Source organism: Hylaeus anthracinus, unplaced genomic scaffold (genome assembly GCF_026225885.1).
Source record: "Hylaeus anthracinus isolate JK02 unplaced genomic scaffold, UHH_iyHylAnth1.0_haploid 12002, whole genome shotgun sequence".
Lineage (NCBI taxonomy): Eukaryota > Metazoa > Arthropoda > Insecta > Hymenoptera > Colletidae > Hylaeus > Hylaeus anthracinus.
This window is the reverse complement of record NW_026534349.1, coordinates 12,986,769-13,012,542: the sequence shown is the minus strand read 5'-3', so window position 1 is coordinate 13,012,542 and position 25,774 is coordinate 12,986,769. Positions and strand designations below refer to the sequence as shown.

Here is a 25,774-nt window from a genome sequence, read left to right as displayed (position 1 = left end):
AACTCGTGGTTTTCTATTAACTAACTCGGAGGTAATTCCGTAGTTCTGAAAATTAAAAGTCTTCTACAAGATTTATAACAGTTTATAATTTGAATTATATTAGTTTCCCTTTGGTAGTACGATTTGTATTACTGTGAATCAAATCTAGACATTTTCGATAGTACATTTTCCCTCTTAACGTGTTCTAAAGTAACAAGTGATATTCGTTATTATAAGCTTTGCAGCTCTCGTTTATGCTTGTGTTAGACGAAATTATATCTTTTGTAGTCGTATCAAGCATTTTATTATACTGTATCCGTACAGCATTATTGACTACTTTTCGAAAGTCCCTCTCAATGCATTTGATAAATCTTTAAAAATGTACATGTCTTTGTACAGCCTCTTTCAATCGATAACAAATAAATATATTTGTGAATTTATACATGTAGAACTTCATTAGAAATAAAACATTTCTCTACATTTATAAAACTTGCTGACGATATTTAAAAAGAGTCAATCATGTCACGTAGACAAAATGCGAGACAATTATGAACTTGGGTCCAAAAAGACCCCGGCTCAACAGTAGGAAAGTTCACGCCCATCATTAAAATGGGCGTTTCAAATCTGACTGTGCAGAAAGCGTGTCGATGGTAACAGGAAGGAACGATTTTCATTTATTTATGGCTCCAATGTTGCATTTGTACATTATCGACGCGAACATCCGTTTAGAAACGGGTTGATAAATAGAAGCAATACAATACCTTCAAAGGAATCGGTTCGAACGTGCCTTGTGCTGTCTCGATCGATAGAATCCAAGGTTCCCTCTCAATTACATAAATTCTTTAAGTACGTTTGTACTTCCTCAGCTCGATCAAAGAAGAATTAAAGTAATCGTGTAGGTAATAGTTGATCGTTAATGAAAAGAAGTTCATCTTATTCTTTAGCTCTCGGCTAAAACACGTACGTGTACACGTGTCACGTGTATCCGGTTTAAACGTTTACGTGTAATTAATACATTCCGTGCTTCTTTACACGTGAAAAACGTGAATAACCGTGTAATACACGTGTATCCGTGTAATATGGATACGGATATTTACACTACATGGATTTCTACGCGACTTGACGTGTTACATGTGTACACGTATAAATGGGAGCTCTACTAAGGATACCTCCCCGAGGGATGCTCTTGTAAATATATCTGACTGACTCCGTTAGTCCTGTGAAAATTTCTCGTTGATATGTAAAAAATTTCACAAATCTTACGAACAGAAACATATTTTCCTTCTATGTGAACTAAAAAAAATTCATACAAAAAAAATTTTAAACAACTTTTTTATCAAGTTACAGTGATTCTTTTCACCCAAACAAACTCGGTCTTTTTTTCAAACTTGCAGTAATTTCACATTTCACCATTTTTGCGGGTTTTTCTTAGTTTACGTAGAAGAAAAATGTATGAAAATGAACATTTCTTTTGGTTTTTTTTTGCGTCAAACCAAAATTATGACTGCATCTTTCCCGCCGATAGGATGTTTCAATAGTGAGGTGCCCTACAAACGTGCGTCACAGTCGACTCAATTTGAATATTTCTTGTTGAAAAAATTTGTACAGACTACACAAATACGTACGAAAATAGAATAAAAAGATCGATGGAATTAATTATTTTTTTCCATCCTTAAAAAATTCACGAAAAACCGCTTTTTTAGACGTAACCGTACGGTACCGTAAAAACCGTACCGTACCGTGTGTTTCTATCCTGATTTTGTCAGCAATATTCATGGAAGATGGAATAAAAAGTCAAATATCGATCTCATTCTATCTTCCATGAATATTGCTGACAAAATCAGGGTAGAAATCTAGAAACACACGGAATAAAAAGTCAAATATCGATCTCATTCTGATAGAAATCTATATGGGTGAATAAATTTAGGTTGTGGAGAAAAAGATTATTGTTGATGATAGCTTGTAAGAATCTGTCACCGTTGAGGTCAATACCAAAACAGTTCCACGTCGTATAGTGTGCGTTAAAATTAATGATTAAACGAACTTACCAAGTGAAGTTCAGTCATGATTGTATGATGCGCCTCTTCCTTGAGATCATAATTGTAGTACCTCTTATCGTCCTCAGTGTCGCCACAAATTTTAAAGCTTAGGGAAAAATTGTTTCCCTATACTCCGCAGTCTCGTACGCCGTTCGCGACCAACTTCATTCTTGAAAGCCTTGCTGTAACCATTATTACGGGTATCTCCCTCGAGATGCATGGGAGGGAGGGACTGATCTCTTCGGAAGAGGCGCATCATACAATCATGATTGAACTTCACTTGGTAAGTTCGTTTAATCATTAATTGTATTTCGCGCCTCTTCCTTGAGATCATAATTGTAGTTGTTTAAAGTTAGTTACGGCAACAAATTGACACGATAACATATATTTATGTGTGTTTTACCAATATTTTTCTTTTTTTTTTTTTTTTAAATAAACAAACCAGGAACTTTCAAAACAAGATACAATGCTATTCTTTTAAAAATAATTGCCTTTCGTAAAAGGACTCAACATTCTAACACCGCCTCTGCAAATCGTCCAGTTTCTGAAGAAACGCAACGATCATAAAAACGAGCGAAAGTTTCGGAATCTTTCGACCAACCTGCCGTTTTCCGTATTACATCAATGTTCGCACCTTGTCTTTTTGCCGCTGATGTTGCAGCGTGTCGCGTACTATAAGCCAAAAACGTGTTAACATTTATGCCACTTTTAGCCAAAACGCTCTTTATCCACCTGCTTAGAGTTTGATTGTAAAAATTTTCTGAACTTCTTTTCGATTGGAACCAAATAGTAGCCGTCCTTTAAAGTCTATCGTTGCCATAAAATTATTGCAACAAATTAATTTCTTTGCTACCTTCCAGTTTTCGATTTTAAAATGCTCAACGTGAATGAACTCGTTAAGACTCTTAAGATTTAGTATCATTCTGAATGTACTATCCGGCTTAGGAATTAAAAATATATTCGACAAAAATTGTCCTTTTGACGTAGAGCATTTTTCGATAGCGCCATTAGAGATTAATTTATTAATTTGTTTTTCGATTAAACCATGTTCGTGGTTGGACCATGTGGGTTCGATCGGAGGCCGGTCTTGTCTCGGATACGACGTGAAGGGTATCACAAAACCCTGAACCCATTTATGGATCATCGAGTCTTTGGTTACCTTTGACCAAGCCTTACCAAATAATCTTAACCGCCCTGCTGGTTTACCTACATCTTCCGATGAGATTAACGACGTCCCCTGTATTGATGACTCGATCCTTTGCGGTATGCAGACTTTGTCTCCGTCTTGTTGGATGCTGCATGATGACGCCCGCTCGACGTTGTTAGATATTTGTTGAACGTCGGTTGACGTGGTGGGCCCTTCCAGTTTTTTGTCTTCTTTCGTGCATTACTCTGTTGCGGAAGTTTTCTTACAGGTCTCAAATCCTTTGATGTTCGTTCTAAATTCTTAGCCGTCTTTATTTTTTCTTCTAAATCCGTACCAAAAAGCCACTCATCGACCGAAGTGTCGGAGAGAGTGTTCTTCAAGGACGAATTCAAACTCGCTAGAATAAGCCCTTTACGAGCCAGAGAATCCTCTCGGTGCACCGATTCGAGAAGTCTCCCCATATCGCTTAATTTTTCCAGCAACTCAAGTTTCTGAGAACTGTCCAACTTCGATGATATCGAGATCGCTTTACCCAACGCTGCTAGACATGCGGCGATGCGTTCTTGCTTCTCAACAAATACGGTGATCTCTTTTAATAACGCTTTCTTGTACCGAAACCATAATTTCGGTGTTTAGTTTCGGTACCCCGATAAAAAAGCAATTTTCTGGCGGTGGGTATTTCCCCAACAGAGCCTTGACCTCCTCTTCCGGCAGACTTTTTTTCAAAACCTCCGACCACCGGAGAGCTACGTCCTTGTGCACCGCAGCGGCGGTTTTCTTATCTGCCTCGAGGCGCGTCCCAAACACGTTCGAAATTTCCTCTTGTAACTCTACTTCATGTTCGGGAACTTCTGCCGTTTCGACCGCCGAAGATTCTTTAATCTCGCTGTCCTTCGCGGTCCTCGAAACCGGTATCTCACAGATACACGATGATTGACTCGATTTTGTTGACCGAGAAACAGACGACTGTCTCGATGTGCATCGAGAACTAGAGCGTGATCTACCAAAAACTCTACAATCGAAATTATCTCTCGAACAACTCGATGAGCGTCGACATCCTGATGAGCATCCTCGAGATACTGACCGAGGTATCTCAGGATTCAGCGAGTGTCTCGAACTATGGCGATGGCGTGAGCGACTACACGTAATCCCGAACTTTTACCTGAAAACCATCGAATCGAGTTCCAATAACCTGTCTATTCCATTTTGTATCAACAACGTGAAGTTTGATGAAACAAGCCACACACGTCTCCAAGACGCGTTTAAAGGTTACAAACCCCGGCTGTCCTAAATTTATGTACTGTTTTCTTTCGTCACACGAAAGATGTGCGTTTGGTAAGAGCGAAAGCACTCTGCACAACGACACAGCCGCTGGCAGAATCGACGGATGTCGATGCAGTACTCGAAACAAGAATTTACAAAATTCTGTTTCGAAGAGTCTCTTATCCCACGGACCAAAGAAGTGGAGTTACCTCCCGACTTACGCTGATCATCCTTCCTTCGATGCAATTTCTCCTCTAGTCTACGAATTTTTCGATAGAGTCTGTCGTTCTCCTTATCCTCATCCATCGACGACGTCCTCTTCCTACCTTTTCGTCCCATAATATAATATTCTGTAATTCGTTACTCAGTCTACGTGTAAAGACACTGACACAAAGCGAAAGAATGAAGTTGGTCGCGGACGCGCGAACGGCGTACGAGACTGCGGAGTATAGGGAAACAATTTTTCCCTAAGCTTTAAAATTTGTGACGACACTGAGGACAATGAGAGGTACTACAATTATGATCTCAAGGAAGACGCGCGAAATACAATCCTTCGTTATAATGAAGTTGTCAACAAAGTGTTTGTGATTCCAATTAAATAAAGTTAAAAATTGCTTAGACGGTTTCTTTCAACATGTCCATAGTATGTCCATTTTTGAAAAAAATTTAGTTACCGATAAAAGTAGCTGCAATCTAATATGATCTTTCTATTGGGAAACAATTTACAATTCAAGCTCTTAAAAATCCCTATCACTTTCTCAATAGAAAATTACCTAGTAGACAAAGTTGCGAATATTTTTACTTTGAATGTGTTGTAAGTCCATTTTACCTTGTATGGAAATATTTCTGCATTTAAATGGTTTCAAAATTATTGATAAATATTGATATACCTATTTTATGTTTCTGCAAAATTAAATTCATGCAGGTGTATATAATACGATCATTTTCTAAATACTAGTTAAAAAAAATATATATCCTTGATGACCGTAAATGAAGTTTCATTACAGTCAAAGTACTACCTAATTTCCTATCCACAAAATACTATATAAATTCTCCATTGCTTCGATTATAAATTGTATCCCAATGAAAACATCGTATTAGATTGCCCCTATTGTCGTTGAAAAAGGACTCGCGCCATGAAAAGGACTTTTCACGAAGAAAACGACTCGAATCCTTCCCGATGCAACATCGTAAGTTCCACGAACGACAACTGTTTCGCTAATGAAATCAAATAAAAAAAAAACCGTAGATACGTGCGTGAAGGTACGCAGACTGGAGTGCGGCTGAAGTGTTACGTAGCTGGTAGCAAATGCTGTCTGAACTACTTGAACGGGCAGCGCGTACTACTGGGCAGAACGTACCCTACAAAGAGAGGAGACGATACTCGAGTTACGCGAGATATACGTGAGATACTTGTCGATACTCGAGATACCCGACTCGAGGACACGAGGAGCGGGGACACCTGAAGTCGGTTTAAAAGCACACGGATTACGAGAAGGCACTCGAATTACAGCAGGCACGGGATGCGGGAGCATGAATCTCGGTCAGTGGTCGCAAGAAAGTACACGATCTAGTTTTAATGACGCCATTGGCATTCAGGACGACTTGGCTCTATTTCTGGAGCACCCGTTGCTTGCAGTGCTTTTTACGAAGTTATGAGTTTATCCAGCACCCAACGAAGTGGTTATAAAAATGATTAAGGGGTTAGTCGAAGTCGGGAAGAGGAAAAACGACATTTCTTTGTGATTTTTTTTTAGTTATTAAATAATAATTTGCATAAGTAATAATTAATTATATTATAAATCGTGTTTTAAAGAACTAAAAAAACAGTTTTTGTTTTAAGAAACGTTTAATTGTATCATCATAACCGCCGATGACGTAGACGATGATATAAAATCTTAGGTTTGCGGTGAGCAAGATTTCTCTACACCGGTTTACCTGAAAACAAAGACAAAGGTAGATTTCGAAAATAGATTAGTCTAGCGGGTCCCTGAACGAAGGATTTTGGAAAATATTAATTTAAAACAAGATGGCGTACATTTGAAGTTGATCTTCAATTTCTTCGCTAAAATTAAGAGATTCGATACAGGATAAAAAAATAAATTATACAAGAAAATAAAAAATCCTTCGATCAGGGACCCGTTAGTCTAATATATTTTCTAAATCTACCTTTAGTTTGGTTTTCAGGTGCATCAGTTTGAAGAAATCTTTCTCACCGCAAACCAAGTGGCCACCCACGCCGTCGTCTGTTATGACGAAATGAATTAACCTTTTTTTAAAACAAAAATTCTTTTATAGTTCTTTAAAACATACTTTGTAGCATATTTACATTTCATTAATAAAAATTATTATTTAATACCTACCTAAAAAAAAAACACAAGAAACTGTCCGTTTCCATTTTCCTGATTGCGACTAACCCCTTAAGGGAGAAAACCACTTTGGACTAGAAAATTGATGAAAATTACAGTTATATTCAACATTTTTGAAGTGTAACTTCTTATACGACGGCAGGCCAAATTAACGTTTGCGTCAAATTTCCACGCAGAATGAAGTAAGAAAGAGAATATGAATACGAGAGAGTCCTTGCATCATTTTCTAAATAACTGGGAAGGATGAATAAAATTTCATCAATGGGTCTGAGAAGTTACAGGTCCAACGGGTGGCATTCCACGCACCCCTTTTTAATATCTAAAAATCTTATTGCAAGTTTGCAGCCATTAGCTCGTTATTACTCGTGCCGAAGGATCGTTCGAACAATCTTTCGTTGCAAGTAATACCGATTACCAGATCTCACTACGTGGAGGTTGCTGCGAGTGGAAACCCGAAGAGAGATCAAAGGAATCAAAATGTCCTCGATCTCCCTTTACATTCGAGCTTGATACTAAGTACGAGAAAAATGAAATAGAAGAAATCGAAGTTCCTTCGGTTTCTTTTTGTATTGTGATCAATTTTCTTTCTGTGTATAAATCTGCTGCGTGATGGGCTCTAATTGATCCAATCGAACCCTGAATTTCAGGAAACCAGACATACCGTAGCACGTGATAGCCACTTTGGGGCGCCGAGATTTATACATTGCCAAGACCCATGAGACCGCTCTCACGGATCGATGTTCGTATGATATACTATAGCTGTACATATAGACAATGTGTTCCTGTAGCTAGGTGGGTGGATTCTGCCCGGCACGTACAGTTCATAGACTCTGGTCAATGCTCCAATCTGTTTCTCACGTTTTAAATGGTTCAGCTCGCACTTGAAGGCAATTTGTCGATCTACCAGTTAAAATGGATTAGTTTGTTTCGTTGTTTACGCGTCCGGTACTTTTATTAGTTAGATAAATGTCTGCTCGCGTTCATCGTGTTCGTTGTGTACGATGCTTCGATGAATCTTCGTGTACGCTATATGGTGGGAAAAATTTGTTTCAAGGCATAGTCGGAGTAATACCACTCGAGTTCAAATAATAAAAATTACATGAAATATGTAAGCTCAACATAAACGTACTTGAAACATTTATAAATCCAAAACATAATATAATTATTTAAACATCGAGGAAAATAATGTTTAAATACTCGGCTATGAAAATTAATGCAAACTTACTTTCGAAATTGGAAAATGTGTGAATTCTAAAAGTAATATAGTAACTCACATAAACGTACTTGAAAAATGTATAAACCTCCAAAAAATCCAATAATCAGAACTCTTGGAAAAATAATTTTTAAATATTCAGGCACAAAAATGAATGCAGATTAATCTCTAAAATGGTCTGTATCAGAATCAGATACCTATTTAGATTCCTGTTTAATTAAATCAAAAATAGTTCGCCTTAATCCAATTAATTTCATCGAAACATTTTCATTTCCCTAGAGTAATTCCTTTAAAAAATTCAATAAAAAGTCTTTGTTCTCGTATAACTGCCTAGCGAGAGACATTTGCAAACCTGACAATTTTGAAACTGTATACCAGCAGTAAAAACGCAGGTTTTTCTTTCTCATGGAATATTTTCATAATGATGAAGAGAGATCGAAAAAAATTCCCACTGAAAGTTGCATCTCTTTGTTTACCTCTACAAAATGGTACCAGGTAATTATCGAAAAATCCATCCTTTTTAAGTCGTTCTTTTTTTTTTTCAATAATTATTTGCAACCTCTCGTCATTTTTATAAATACATCATTGTTTATTTTGATGAATATTATATGACACATGGCCTAATTAGAGGTCTTTAAAATCTTGAACTATGTAATAATTAGGTCCTCTTGATAGTAGAGAAAGTGAGAGTTGAACAATTAAGTAATTGAGTAACCATTAGCAAATGAGAAAAATTTATTTTTTTCAAGTGCTTAAGATTATTTTATTTAAAATGTATAAAATTTATTTTAATATTTAGAAGAATGAGCCTTTTTACAGGGTAAGGCATAATTCTAAAATTTGATAATACCCATTCACACAAAATACAAATTTTACAATGTTTATCGAAGCTGTTAATGCTTTATTTATTCTATTCATGAATAAATGTAAAATATCGTTCCGAAAGATGCTTAAGGCTCCCGTTTTTTAATAACGAAATACACTTGGCAGCGTAATCATCGTCGATATACTAATATAATATAAATCAATATAAATACAAAATATTATATAAATCGGATATATATTCTACACCATTTGCGTTTGATTTAAAAACAAAATCGTTTCATTCATAAACAAATGTAAAAAATTTTCCAAAAAAAGCTTAATGATTTTGTTTTTTAATAACAAAATACGTCTGTTCATGTAACTGTGGCGGATAACATTAATATAAATGTATTGTAAAATCGTAAATATTGTATACTGTTCGAATTTGGTTAAAAAAGTAAATCATAAAGTTCCCTTTGGAGAACTCATTATCCAAATAGAAATATAGTTTCGTATACGATATTTTCCTCTCGCAATATCCTTCTAAAAATAGACATCGCATAAAGTATTCAAAAGTAGGCCCCACAAGCAAAAAGATAAGTTTCATGAAGTCGTTTCATTGACTGTTCCACAGATCTGAAAAATCGCGTCGTATCACGAACCTTGTGTCAACCTCTGTACAATGCAAACGCCTTGGAATTCTTGCTAACGTGGTTTCGGCCGGATAACGTCGATGTGGTTTGCTGATAAAGACGCCGAGCTTCTCCGCTATTCTCATTCGCTCGTCCACGCAAGAATTGCACGTCTAGCATTTCAGCGCTTAACCCTTTAATTGCGGACTACTCCCACGCGAGACTTGCTCCGTTTGCGAAAGACTATTTCATCCGCGACGAACGTCAGCGGGTTTCTGGAGCAGCTAAAAATAAGGGATACGTAATTTTTACCAGCGGTCACTCAAGTTTAAGGGCGAAATTTTGGAGGGTAATATCGCCCTCTAACGCTTTCCTAAAAATGATCGAGCTTAACGTCCGATTCCTAACTTTGCCAACGCTGGGATATCTGGCGATCTGGCGAGATTTTGTAATCAGGAAAAGTTGTTGTGCTGGTCTAGCACAATCCGGCACAATCAATGAAAATTCGGAAATATCCAAATTTTTAATAACCCCCACCGTTTTTTGTTAATTTTTCTCGACCCTCGAACTAATCTCAATTTTTAACGCATACGTCTCGTGTATCGTAAGTAGCACAATTTGGCACAACTTGCAAAATTCGATTATCTGTCGCCGTTCGCAAATTGTGCGAGTATTAAATTTTTTATTCCTTAAAATTCAACATTTTTTTATCTGCGAAATGAGTAGAGATAACGAGTTTCTATCAATGGCACAATGTAGCACGAGTTAGTACGCATCTTTCTATAGAAAAAAAAAGTTTGTTTCGGCAAAAGTGCGGGGCTAGTGTAATATTGGTTTTATTTCTTTTCTTGATTGTCATTGATGTTATCGATCTCTTATTTACGACACAATTCGGCACAAATATAGCGCAATACGGCACAAAAAAGAAAAACTGAAAATTCGAAAAGTGCCGGGCTATCAAAGATGTTGTTTTGTTATATTTTCTTGAGTACGCTTTGACTTACAGAGTTGCGGTTTACGGCACAATACGGCACAAACGTAGCACAATGTAGCACAATTTAAAAAAATCAAAAATTCGAAAAGTGCGGAGCTAACTTCGCACACATGAGCTTATTTTGAGCTGATGCTTTTTACATATTCCTTTATAATAGAGTATTAATTAAGAATTCTTCGTTATGAATTCTTCTATAAACTACAACTACCATGTCTTGCTATCGATGCTAATATTATACAGACATGTACTGTTTCTTTTTATTATTATTTTATATCCAGCAGTGATTGTTTAAGTGTCGTTATCGTGTTGACCAGTACCAGCTAATATTTACTTGATTGATAGCTACTTTGAACGTAGAAAACTTTCTGTTAACGCACAATTTTAAATTTCCTTAACGCATATGTAATCGTACATCGATTAACTATAGCTATTAAAATCTAAACAGACATAGTTTATTTTCATGTAAACGTTTTTATCGTTAACGTATGATTCTTTTCAAAACAGTGGTATTACATAATAAAGTCGAAGTATAGAAAATATTTATTCGTCTTTGTAACATTCAAACAGGAAGAACTGAGTAAATGTTGAATTACATTAAACTAAAAGTTTCTTCTTGTAGCACTTACATATAATACTCATTTTTGGTCTATTATTAATAATTTTCCACATAAATATTTTTCTTATTTTTTAGTTTATCGTGCAATAGGATCATATTGAAGAGAATAATCGATTTAAGTAAACTATACTTGTTCACGCTATAATTACTGTTTGAGTATTTACAACAAAAATTTGCTATTTGTAACTGATTCCATTAGGTTGCTTAGAGACATTGCCATATATCTTTGGTACGACGTTGTTTACTATTCTAATAAATACTGTCTCCTAGTTTTCTCTGAGTTATTTCAGTTCGGTCCCTTGATAAGAGCATTACGTGTCAGGGTATTGTAGTACGCCGAAGTGCTAATCTCATGTTACTCTAATCAAGAAAGATGTTCGTGGTGTATGGAGAATTTGATGAATATTCATTTTTCTCATTTGTAATTCATTGTTTACGAAGCTTTCGTTAACAGCATTGAAATATTCCACTTGAGAAGTGAATAAGGTTTATACAATTATGGTATACCACAATATGGAAATCATGTACCAAATGTGTGCAAAATATGTTTCATAAAATAATATAACAATATTAGTAAAACGGAATAATATTAATGTAGTAATATTAATATCTTGCATAAGTATACCTTAAATTCGCACTCTACATATGAATGAATAAAATATTCACGCAGTACCTGATAAATTATTTTGATTAAAACCATTTTCGTGGTAACGTCTAATTTAATAAAATACAGGTTCGTGTGAAAATAGTCATTAGAAGCCCAAGCAAATATTTATAATTACATTTTCCAATGACGTAGTACATGAACATCGACACGAGATTGATTGGTGTCATAGGTAAACATTAACTGGAATTTTTGTTTATTTCTAATGAAGTAATTCGTCCTTCAAGAAGTTAAAGCGTTAAATCAGATATTAAACAACCTGTATATGAAAGGAAATATTCTGAACGGCTAAGCCAATTTGTCGTCATAAATCCACGAATAACACGAAATAGGGTAAATTTTGATTTCTTCCCTTTTCATTCTACAACATTAGAAGGTCAGTGGACACAATGCACGTGTCGCCAGTGCCGCCACGTGGCACTCTTCTCGCAAATGTATTTCACCCCTTTCCATCGTGATTCGTACTACGAAAACGAGGGATACTTATCCTGGATCGACGATTCGCGTGTACACGTGTACAAAATAACCTTATAAAATGTTTGACTTCCCACAACTAGGTGGAACGGATTGGTAACCTTTCTAGAGAGAAATCTAAATTCAACCGTGTTTAAAGTAAACATTTTGGGACGTCTTAACAAGACGTAACATTACTTTAAAGTTCTCAATTCCTATTGCTAAACTATTAGGTTGTCCCAAAAGTTTCTTTCGTTTTATTAATAATCAATTCGTACACAATATTTTATGTTTTATGTTACATTACAAAATTGTGTACAATTCATTTCGCTCCATTACTGTTACAGCATCGATATCTAAAAAATTGGATTGTCTATTTATATAAACACTGCCACAGAAAATACTTGAATGCAACTCACGAAAGAAACTTTTAGGACAACCTAATATCTTCAAGAATTAAAAAAAATTGAAATGGAGCAAAAGGGATATATCAATAAAAAAAAAAAAATATAAATTATAAACGTAAAATAGAATTTTATGAAAATACAAGAATCAATGTTTACATGATAGTATTTCAATTACTGTTATGGAAAGTAGATTCCATATTAAAGAATTAAATGAATTCGTACAAACTATTTCCCTTTGTTTTTTTTTTCAGAATGAAAATGTGAGAGGATATGTATTGTCTATTATTATGTATAAAGTACATTGAAGGTACACTCAGGACACCAAAAATATAGAAAAGATATTTATTTATACATATTTCGGTTGGGGAATTCTTTCGCATATAAGAATCCAGCTCTGATTGCATTGGGCTTCGTAAGTTCATGCATGAGATGCATATTTGCATATCTGTTATTTAATTATTGGAATATAAGATAATTCTCATTTTAAACATGAATTATTGTATTAATTTTCCCTGATTTAGCACATGTTATCATGTACTTATTATTTTTTGTGATAATTAGTATGAAACATAAAAGATCATGAGAAAGATGGGAATAAAGATCTAAGAGCCTTAAAAACAATATTATTGCGTATTCTTATCTGTATATATTTCATACAAAAATTCATTCATTTATAATCTAAAATGTGCAGGTTAATATTTGACCGAACTTTTGCATTGAAAGTAAATAAATATCGTCGTAATTATTCAAATTCACATAAATATCTTAATTTTATTAATTCAGTTACATTTTTTGGAACAGCAAAATAATTTGAGAAACATAAAGCACACTCTTTTCATCGAAATGAAAAATTCATGATTAAACATTTATTTTTACTGGGAACAAAATATAAGTTTGTTTACAATTTACTAAAACTTTGTCCTTCTAACTTTACACGTAAACAAATTGCTATCAAATTATTCTTTGTTTACTCGGGAAAATAGTTGTTGGTAAACAAAAGAAGCTCTAACTCGAAAACAAGGTCATAACGGACATATGTTTGTATAAACTTGTTTCTTTATTTATCCGTCGCTGTTCCACCTCTGCTGTACTTCCTTTCCGAGTTCTAAACACGTTTCGTTTGCGGTATAATGCTGCAAGAATACCTGAAAAGGTTAAAGATATTTACTTCGGGTCGTTGTTAAAGAATGCCTATTTATTGCGATCAGATAAGTTACCTTGACAATGTGTTAAGTAACAATGAATCTGTGCGTCGAATACTATCCATTCCACGAATAAACCTTTGTGAACTTTCTAGGCATTCTCGCAACACTGTGTCGCGAACAAAACGCATTTATTACTCGGAAAGGAAGCGTTTCCAGACGCGTGACATTTATTCATCCTCAAGGTTACTAGAGCACTTCCAAACTTTGGCCAGTTGCTTATGATTCTTACTCGATAGTAATTTTAAGAATCTTGTTTCTAAGTAATTGAGGAAACTCGATTGAAAATTAAGGATGAAAGATATATTATGTATTAACATTTTTTTTACATTTAAAATACTACATAAAATTATACTTTTCATGAAAAACTTCTCGAGCAAAATAAATTCCGTACTCTTAAGCATCTCGTGGTAGAATCGATATGTTAAATTCTTTAACAAAGAAAAAATGTCATACCTTCCATTATTTAAATCTCATATATATATAGTAAATTAAACTCGTATTTTCAAAATGTTTTTCCAATGTTAACAAAGACCCGAGGACATACAGCGGTATTTTCATTACAATGAAAATATTACACATTTGATATTCAATAAAATAAAAACAAAGAAAACAACAATCAATATCTTGAATCAGTTTTGCCACAATTTTCATTTACATTATTCAATTTAAATGTTATTCTAAATCGAAAAACATCAATTATGTCATTCATCGAGAATAAATATTGTATTGTAAATATCTGCGTCATCGAAAGGCAGAGTATTAATATATTTTGTTCAATACACCCACCCTCGAGAAATTCAATAATCTTCTTCCACGTATAGCTCGAGTAAAAGTGAACGAACGACTTTCTATAAAACTTATGAAATTCTCCGATCCCTTATCAGAGTGAAATCTGAAGGGGCATTCAGTGGAAAAGTTCAACGTCCATGAGACACGCGCACGTACGAAGGTCAAATGACTTGCAAAATACGTATATCCTCTCTGACGTCATAATTCCTAACGCGGCCATCGTACTCGAGAGGGTTTAATGTCGCAAATGAAAATTATCTTCACCTTTCTTACTTGTTAGTATTTATATATATAATATTGTCTATACATATATATATTTATACAGTATATATTTATACAGAGTGTTCAAAAAAAAAAGCATTCAATATTTATATGGCGCATAGGGCACACTGTACCGAGTAAAAAAGCTTTAGTAAACATAGGTCCAAAGGTCAACCGTTTCTGAGATATAAATATTTTTGTTTGCTAGTATCATGATTGACTTACTATTGGATTTTCGATATTTATAGAAGATTTTCCACGTGTCCGCCGCTCATTTCTGTACACGAAATTGAAGAAATGAAACCGACGAAATTGTCGGCACTTGAATGGAAGCATTCAGAACGCAATTTATAAACACTGACATAAACATCGCATGCGATGGAAGCAAGTAAGTCAATCATGATACTAGCAAACAAAAATATTTATATCTCAGAAACGGTTGACCTTTGGACCTATGTTTACTAAAGTTTTTTTACTTAGTACAGTGTGCCCTATGCGCCATATAAATATTGAATGCTTTTTTTTGTTGAACACCCTGTATATAGTCTCATCAGAGTTCGATAGGTAAGGATTGTTACAGGAGATAACTTTTATTCAATTACGCTCCGTAACACAGTATTTATTTGTTTTTGATCTTGAATCACTTACATTTTGAGATCAAGATAGGATAATCATACTATGAGAATCAATATTTTAAACCAGCGCTATAGGTATCAGATTGTGTCATAAATTGGAGTGTTTTTTTATATATTAAATAGTTTAGGAAAAATGGTATATACCGTTGAAGAGAGAAAAATGTTTACTCTACGCAATAGTATTTTTAGGTTTAATCTTGATTTAAACTTTATAAATTTTTAGACTTAGGAATCTATTTTTTGTCGAATAATGATTGCATCCTACCGTTACTCAGAATAAGTGTCCTAATCAGGCTTTTGACTCTCGATTAAACACAAAAAGAAGTTGTCAAAAATGGTAATTTCTATATACTCGACATCTTTACAGCCTAAACATTAATGAATTTTAAATCAAGCACAATACTAAAAAGACTACTGGGAAGAGCAAACAATTCTCTTTTAAACGTTGTATGGCATGTCCTCTAAATGTTTCAGTTCGTCAGAAATATTTAAATTTGATAAAAAAAAATACACGACGACTTATGACATATGCCAATAATATACATACATATATATTTTTTGAGAAGGGTCGACGAACGCGTGACACGTGCGCAAGAACGTCGCTTTTACTCGATTTCAGTTCTCGTAGATTCGCAAGCGTGGCACATTGAAAACATTCGCTCGTCGGCCTCGTATCAGCGTTGTTTACATGTGAATGACGCTTACAACACGTAACACGAGATAAAACGGACTTGATGCAACGATGAAATTTAACCCTTGGACAATGAACGAATGCTGGATAACTTAGATCCATAACAATTTAATTCCATAGATTCAATCATGAAATAGACGTGCTTGGTAGCGGATCAACACTAACCAAGGTGATAAATAATAACATTCTTTGAACTTTCACCATATACATTTAAAAGTGATCATTACTTCATTGTTAATTGTAGCGATGAAAGTTATATAACCATATAACCGTAATGTATTTATTCATAGAATATAAAAACAATAATATTATAAATAAAATTCGAACTATGCTTTTTACGACCATGCAAATTTAATATCTAGAATTGTCATTCTGATACAAGAAACCTCCATCCCGTTTTGATTTCAAGATACAAATGATTCAAGATCTACAACAAATAAATACTCTGCTATGGAACTTAATTAAATAAAAATCAAACTCTAACTTGTTAATTTGCTTGAATATCATGCGATAACAAAATTAAAAATTTTAACTATAATTAGATTATCTGAGACTTCCATAGCCCAGTTCTTCATAGTTGATATTAACCCTTAAATGGACAATGTTGTTTTTAAACAACATACTAAACATCACAGATAAAATCGACCTTCTTTTATTTTTTTGTAATTTTGACAACTAGGAAAAAAAAATCGTCCATTTAAGGGTTAACTGAGGCTACCAAGAGTAAACCATATCCTTCGAGTAAGCTACTCCGATGTTTCGTCAGCATTACAGCTATCTTCTTCCTGTCCCCTTATCAGCAGAGTCCTCAGGGGCTGTGGCTATGTTTAATTGTAGCCACGGTACGGGTTTAGCAATCCCGAGGCACCCGAGCTACGCGAGGGCCAGTGGGCCCCAACTCCTAACAACCATCCCCATCAGGGATGCCAGAAAATGACGAAGAGAGGTATCTAAGCAAATGCAAAGACAAACTAATATAAATGAAGAACTAGCTGGTTATAGTTGCTCGTTCGCTTCGCGAGCTCGCGAGTGGGGTTGTTCTTGCTCGCTTAATTCATATAACTATTCGTATTTATTTTGTGTGCGACCCTTTACGGGCCACACAAAGAACTTCCCGATTTCTGATTACAGCGCCATATATCCCGAGTAAACAAAATGTCTGGAACTAGTGTTTTGAAAAGGTCTCATAGCCAGCTTTCACAGTGCATGATAAAAAATGAGGTGTTCCATTAAAAAAATCATGTTGACCTTGACGTGACTTTGACAGGTCCTTTGAAGGTCAAACGGACACGATCGTTCAATAGAATTTTTGAAATCCTAAAACATTTCTCTAAACCATTTCTCTCACAAATGTTCCATTTTGTAAATATTTGACTGTTTCTATACTTTTGGAGCATCCTGTATGTATATATACATGTGTTATACATATGCATACAAATGTAACAATAACAATATATGTATACATATTATTTCCGTTTAGTTATTCGCTCATAAATTTATATTCTCCCATCTAGATTGCGTTATTGAGTTAAGTTTTCTTAAAAAAACTAAAAAACTACCGGACCGTATTAGAACAAAATCTAATCAGCTCTAAGTTAGATTGATACACATCTTTACATACATACATATATACGCACACACAGACGCGAACACAAACAATTTGTTAAAAATAGTCTAAAATTACTCCAATAACTTTGAAACACGGAGATCTGCTAAAAAATCGATTTTTCATTTTAGAGGCAAATACAATAACTTCCCTATAAATCGGGAAGTTAATTAAAAAAATACAAAGGACGAACAAATGTAAGACTTTTACACGCAACCTCTCTCTCCTTATCACCGTACCATTTAACGCTTGGAGAGCCTAGCTGCAATGGTGTCGAAACCTCAAAATCATTCAAATTAATCTTTCAAAATATGATTTAACACAATTCGAAATAATTCCAACGATTTTGCTTTAACTAGCTCGACCTACTCGAGTCACACTCGACTCCATTGCTAGCGCAGCGTAGTAGATAGGTGCACGCGTAACCAGACCGACTTATGCATCGAATTTTACATGTACGCCTATGTGGCAGCGTACGCACGTGAACGGTTTGTATATAGGTGCGTGGGTGGTGCGGTACATAGGAGAAGGGTGGGTTCGTTGGTTCACCTCGATGTGGCGCGACGGTGGCGGTGGCACTGAAACGTCATCAGGAGGGAGGGAGGGAGGGAGGAAGGAAGGGAGGGAGGGAAGCGACGCGAAAGGGAATAGGTAATAACGTGACATAACAGACGAAGATGGAAATACGCAAGTGTGGTAAAAGAAAGATGAAGGAAAAGGGATAAACGTTGGCAAGAAGGGGTCCAAGGAGGAAGAGGGAACGATGATAAAGATAGGTAAAAGAAAAGTTGCAAAGAGAGAAAAGGAAAACCCTCAGGGGTGGCTTTAGCGTAGAATTAAGAAAGCCTCGGGTCCCAAAAAAAACTCCTTGGTTGTTGATTTTTTTAATAACTGTACGCTATTACAGCTGACCTTAATAACTATTTAATATTAGATACAGACTATACATATACTATTGAAGATACTATTGAAGCTTTAACTTCGAGCACCCGTTATTTTTTAATTTTATTACTGTACAGAATTGTAAAAGAACATCTTGTTTAAGCTTCGAAAGTGATGCGATTAGTAAAATTGTCCTAATCTTATTCAAAAATCCAGGGGTGAATGTACCATAATACTATCGAAGCTTCAATTTCGAGAACCTAAATGCTCGTTATTTGTTAATTTTTTTTAATTCTACTACCATTATATATAATTTTACAAATAAAAATTATACAAAATTATATATTATTGTTATACAGAATTGTATATTATACATAATCGATGTGCTTTTTTTTAACTAGAATTTTTCATTAACATTTAACTCTAAAAACTTTATTAAAGACGTAAACATACATAAAATAGAAGATATTATAATAGAACACATACAGAATTAAATATTAAACACTTACTATATAATACTTACTAACACTTACTATATAATAACTATATAATATATATATTTCTATATATATAGAATATTAACTTCTTGAGGTATATGGACAACATGTTTGGTCCTTTGGTTTTATATTAAAGGTACAATTACTTTGATCACAATACCTCTCAGAATTAAAAACCATACAATATTAAAATGAGACAGCATATTCGTACGTCATAATCGTTTATAGATAAAGATGCCTTTGGTTTGTGTGTATTCGATTAAACCAAACAAAAATCCATTAAGAATATGTCCCTGAAGTGATTAAAATACCACAGTTTTATGAATTAATTCGTGTATAAGATTATTTTATATTTCCTGTAAGAAGGTCAAGTTTCTAGTTGCTAATTGACGATTGGTAGTTGCTAGTTTGCTCGCAACGAAAATTTCGTCGAGCTGAAAGGGTTGATTAGCTGTAGGTTCACATAGACTTAGATCCGCCACTGGAAAAGCCGGTGAGGAAAAGGGTGCGAGAGGAGCCGATGTTCTGCGCACGTGCGGACCACTGGCACCTCGATCGATCCTCCTCGTTTCGAAGAGTCGTTACGAGCGGAGTACCGGTACTCTTCGAGCTGGTACTAACAGCCGTACTGTCAGACAGCCCTAGTATGGCACTCGAAAATTTTCAGCCATGCAAAACTAAAGAAACACTCCTTACGATGCCACTTCCAATTGTTAAACCCTGGCGATCCGCGGAATTTTCACGGTTTCCTTTCAACTCTTCCGCGCCCACTTCATCAGTCGCTGATCCGCTTGATGTCCGTTACTTTGTGAATCTTACGTGCTTACCAAAACAACAGCATGTTTATGAATGAATTGTTGTATCGTATAACTTGTATGAAATTAAATTTTAAGGTTAGTAATAATATAATTACATTTTCCGCGTTCTCTTCGCCAGGCGCTAATCGGCTTGATGATATCCATTACTTTATCCGTTACTTTGTGAATCTTATGAGCTTACCGAAACAACAGCGTGTTTATGAATGGATCGTTGTGTCCTATAACTTGTATGAAATGAAATTTATTAATTCTCAATTTATCATTCTCCACGCGCATTCTCTTGCGCAATTTGTTTTTAACTCACCGCGAAGACTACTGCTTCAGGAATAGCTCAGGTGCATCTCGATATTATGAATTAATTGGGGAGGAGAGGCAGAGCTTTTAAACGAATATTTGCAATCGACAGCGATGTCACATTGTTCCTGTATGAAGGCCAAGAATAAAATTGAGTTTGAAAGCACTACCTACAGAAAACGACGAATCTAGAACATTTTTATATCGAATTTCATTTTATTGAGGCAACAAAAGATATAAGCTTGAAAATAGGATATGAGTTAAATATTGTGTTTATTTTAGAATAGTAATTAATCGGTATGTCTAGCAGACCCTACTCGGATATTAAATTAGTCTCTAGAAAATAATGTTTGGAAGATAGTGAATTTCAACGGCCTCTAATGGAAATGAGTGTTTTTTACTTAGAAATTTGATACGGGTTAGAGAAAAGCATCGAAACTTGCCATAAGTGGATGCAAAAGCAACTTCTTGTCACAAAAAAAGTAGCGATTAACAGCCATTGTTGGAACTACTCATAGCTGGCTTTAACGCCATTTTCCTGGTTGATATCAAATTTTCCCAGCGACTGATTCCAATCATCGTGTTGTTTAAAGTAATTTAATAATTGGATAATTTTTCTTGTCAAGTAATTGCACGTGTTTTGCGCATGGCGGCGCACCACTTTTAGTGGAGTATCCAGACAGTTCTTGAACGAACGATTCTCCATTGCCAGGCCTGCTCGTTTCCCAGTTTGAAATCTGCTGGTTTTGTACGTTTCGAGGCCACTTAAAAACAATTGACTGTTCAACACCCATTGCTAGTATTGAAATACTTCATCGATATGTACATATACACGATGACTGGTAACGAAAGCGAATATTATCTAAAATTGACGAAGCATAGAGAAACGCTATGACACGATGATAACAGGCTCTCATTAGGGTCGAAGGTGGCCATTTCGAGCACTTCCTGTGAAGGTGGGCAACTGCGCATTTCTAGGAGACGAAAATTACTATGACTTGCTAACAAAACCATCTGGGGCACACATTTATATGAATCTCTTTCATTGTTTTTGTTCGTTCCCCATCCACTACCGAAGTGGGCCACATTTTACGATACACCCTGTATATCATCCTTAAATTCAATGTTTACATATTTACTCATTGTCTTTGATAGTAATCGATTCGACAATCGTGTACCGTGTATCAGTTTCTCAAGTTTCACCTTTCACCCCTTCAAGAGTAGAATTATACTTTTAGTATATTTTAAAATTGCTTCCGATAAAAACACTATCGGTCTTCTAATCATTTTAATTCGATTTAAATGATTTCATTTAAACTCTATATCCATTGCTTACTGTAGTGATCAATATTAAATATTTTAATAGTGACGCATTCGTCTACCTGGAACCTTTTTCAAATTTATTTAACAGTGAATTAATTTTGACATTGAATAATTTAAAGAAACCTTATTAACTGGGAATAAAATTAATTTAAACATAGGCGATAGAAGAAAATTTAGTTGCTCCAATTTTTAAAACTCTTTTATTTCCAATTTCTCTTATCTTATGTTGTTGCCACTGACAAAGAAAAACTCTTTTTATAAGTTTTTTCAAAGATCCAAAGCTGATAATAGATCATAAAGAAGTCTGACTTAACCAGTGAAAGTTTTTAATCATCTCCATCTTAAAGCTCATCGTGCAAAAAGTAAAAATCCAGATAATCCCATTCAAATATATATAACATATAATAATTTGTATATATGTACATATCGAAATCTATATATAATATATGAAATTGTATATCTTATATAATTATATATATTCTATCTACTAATACACAAAAAATTAGAAAGAAAGTATAAGTTATCTTTCCATAAAAGGGTGAAATCCAAAGGAATGCAAGTCGTTTCTGTCTTCATTTAGCGACACAAGTGAATATTTTCAAAAACTTAACTCCCCGTTATTGGTTTCAGCTCGTCATATCTTCTTTATGTCTACACCCGCAAAAAGACTACCGACGTTCAGATCGTATACTCCCATTAAAAATCATCAAACTAAACGAGTTATTCAGATAGCCTTCCTCGAGTGCCTCACCCTGTACATCACGAACGACGCGTTCCCTCTTATTAAATTACCGACTGCGAATTTTTGCGATATTTTCACTCGCCGCTGAGAATATTGACTCGTAACTGGTTTCATGATTTACTCTGCACAACTACATATGACTTTTAATGCCCGCGAAAGAAATTCACGACGAACACGTCAGCCCGCTTTCGTCTTTACTGCGTCGATAATTTATGTAACCAACAAATACATACAGGAGCGAAATAAAGACAAGCAGCCTTTACTGCGGCAGCCTTCTATGTATAGTACTGTGCAAAAGTCTTAGATCACTCGCTGTATATCACATCTTTTATATTTCTAACGCTAAAGAAAGAGTGCAAATAGATTTAGGTTATATATTTTACTTCACCAATGTTGTTGCACAGTGTATTTACCAAAATTAGATAAAAATAATATAAATTCAATTTAATATTTAGCACTCCTTTTACCTTCGTGACAGTATCGATTCTTCTTGAACAATTTTCGTTTAGTTTTGTAATTATTTCACTCGAAATGTTTTGCTATTTGGTTCGTGATAACACCTCAAACAGTACGTCTGCATTTCTTGAATCTCTTTTTCTTCGAGCTTTGTTCAAATAATTCCAGACATGTTCAATAATATTTAAATTGGGACTTTTTTATGGCCAAGTCGTAACTTTCAATGTTTCGTTTTCATCTGAATCTTTTAAATAATTTCTTACGATTTAAAACGCAATAATAAATATACATTATATTCATTTCATTAACATAAATTTATTTAAGTATAATGCAAACTTTATACGATGGCCTAAGACTTTTGCACAGTACTGTATATCTCGGTTCTTTTTCTCTTTCGAGCTGGTACATCAGTTATGAAATATGAACTCTGGATCGAAGGCACGCTGCGGCTCGAAGTTTTTCATTCAACATAAATGACTCCCTGTCGAGTGATTCGATCGCGAGAAGGAACAATTATAGTGAGACCGAACAATATTTCGCTTTGTACGTTTCTCCTTGCCTTCTCGAAGGTCTCCTGTTCCATTTAATCGGCAACAAATCAACAACGACATTAGAAACATTCAGAGATAAGTAGACTGCGGGTATTTATCCATTTATGGGAAGTGAATATGTGATAAAATGTATGAGGATGTGCACGAACGCAAAATTATATAAATTAGAAGAAAAGATATATATACTTTCATTTAAGTCTGAATTCTTTATCTGAATCTATAAAAATACGAGTTTGCCCAAATATTCGCAGTCTACCAATCAGTAACGTAATAAATAATAATAAACGTGAACTGTTTCCAGCAAAACCTATTGAAAACATATGGATATTATAAATATGTAGAACAGAGAAGATATAAATAAGCCTGCCTGTAAGTGGAAATGTCCTATTGTCAGAAAGAGAAAAGAAACCGCAGTACCCTATCTACTCTGTGCTTTTATTCGTGTAAATGTAAAATATATATGTAATTATTGAAAGCATAAATGATAACCATTTATCATTAAAATAAAAATGTTTTGAAAATGCGCTGATCACCAAAAGCTGGCAGGGGTACCGTAGTTTTCTTTCTCTTTTTCGTCAACGTTGTATAGCTGGAAGTCTGTCTTCTCTACTCTATCTATGTATAGGCCAATCAGTAGAGCATTTTCGTGTGACCAAAATACTAACAGCAAACCGATTGTGCAATTACATAAAAGGGAATGCGTAGATTGATAGGTATATTATACATAATATAATATATCTATGGTTGACAAAGTTTCACCGTGATTTTCCCAGTCCTCCGAAAAGTGATTTCCCGTGATTTCCCCAGTCCTCCAAGAAAAATACCGAAATTTGACCGCATTTTTCTAATTTAGTCTCGTTACTTGCAGTCGAGATATTTTTGTATAATTACATTTGTCATGAATACATAAATATCTGCAGTCTACCAATTAATATCTTAATAATTAAGTATCAACTGTTTCCACCAGAACCCGTTGAAAAAGTTCCGCCGCAGTTTCCTCGGTCCTCCAAGAAAAATATCGAAATTTGACCGCATTTTTCTAATTTAGTCTCGCTGCCCGCGGCCGAGATATGAAAATAATTCGGTTAGTCAGAAACGGAACGCACCAGGGGACACGTTGACAGATTCATCCAGTGGTTAATACCAATGGGAAAAAAAAAGAGAAAAAAAAGCAGCTTCAATCCCGTGAACAAAATGAACACCACCGCGTCTCGTTTTCCACGATACACCGTGGAAACGTGGGGAACGACGAACAAAATCCGAATCGGAGGCTTCGAAACGCGGAGTCGTGTAATTACCGACTATTGCCGAGCCCGGGTTAATTTGCATTTCGATGCAATTACGATTCACCGGCGTAATCTCATTTACGTCAATATTACGGACCGTGAAACTTCACGAAGCATTATTGTTATAACTGGCGTACATCGTCGCGACGCCGACACGTGCGTTGAATGTTTAATTCCTCGAGCATCGAATCCCCTTTTCCCCCTTGTCGCCGTTTTATGACGTCGGTAAATGAAGAAACGACGGCATCTTTTTCCACTTCGCTTTAATCGAATCATTTCCAATTGATCGCCCGATAAGCGTGGCTCTAATTGCACGGACTATTCTCGCACCTATTATTTCATTAACCCTTGCTCGCGTGACTTCCAGGCGGTGGGAGTGATCGATTCGTAGATATAATGTCTTTTCGTTTCGTTTTCAAATAGTTTTGTGGTATTTTACCATGAGTGATAATTTTCGAATGTTGGTAGTATTTTTGTATAGCTGCGATTTCTTTTTATATTTGTTAAAAATGTACCGATTAGGGTTAGGGTATGTACCATGTTGATTAAACAAATGAATTAATGTATTTGGCGTAGTATGTTTTCAGTGTTAAAATCTCCCTCTACAATATTTAAATACATTTTCCTCAACGTGACATTTTTCTTTCTATATCTCGATACTCATTTGAATACCAATTGGAAATTTAAATTTAAATTAAATAAAATTAAAATTTAATTTAATAAAACCTTCAACGATACAATCTCGAAGAAAATGATTAACTCATCATTTATCTCCTTTCAAACAAAGAATTCAAAACATTTTTCCTATCATCAAGTACAAATGAGATATTTTAATGTAGTCGAAACTGAAGTCAAGTCAAGTAAATGAATAATTCTAACAAAAATCCAGAAGAGAGAAGAGAGAATAAAATTCCATCTCACATATGTATTTTCTGCGTTTAGTTATCACTAGACTGCGGATCTTTATGCATTTATAGAAAATTTGAATGTGCAAGACCCTACAGAATGCAAACAATATGCAAGAATATAAAAAAAAAATTGAAAGTAAAATTCATGTCATAATATTTACAGAATAAAATAAATTCCTATTTAGCTTTAATTTTTGTAGGCACGTTCGCGAAGATTGTATTTTGTATAAAGATCCGCAGTCTAGTTATC

The 25,774-nt window shown here is 34.8% G+C and overlaps 2 protein-coding genes across 2 annotated transcripts in view; both read left to right on the top strand.

The window, feature by feature from the left end:
- Positions 1–25,774, top strand: part of LOC128891815 (uncharacterized) — a 168,423-nt gene that overhangs the window by 4,235 nt on the left and 138,414 nt on the right. The window lies entirely within an intron of this gene.
- LOC128891803 (uncharacterized) overlaps positions 1–25,774 on the top strand; it is a 54,119-nt gene that overhangs the window by 18,007 nt on the left and 10,338 nt on the right. The gene's annotated exons all lie outside the window — the stretch shown is intronic.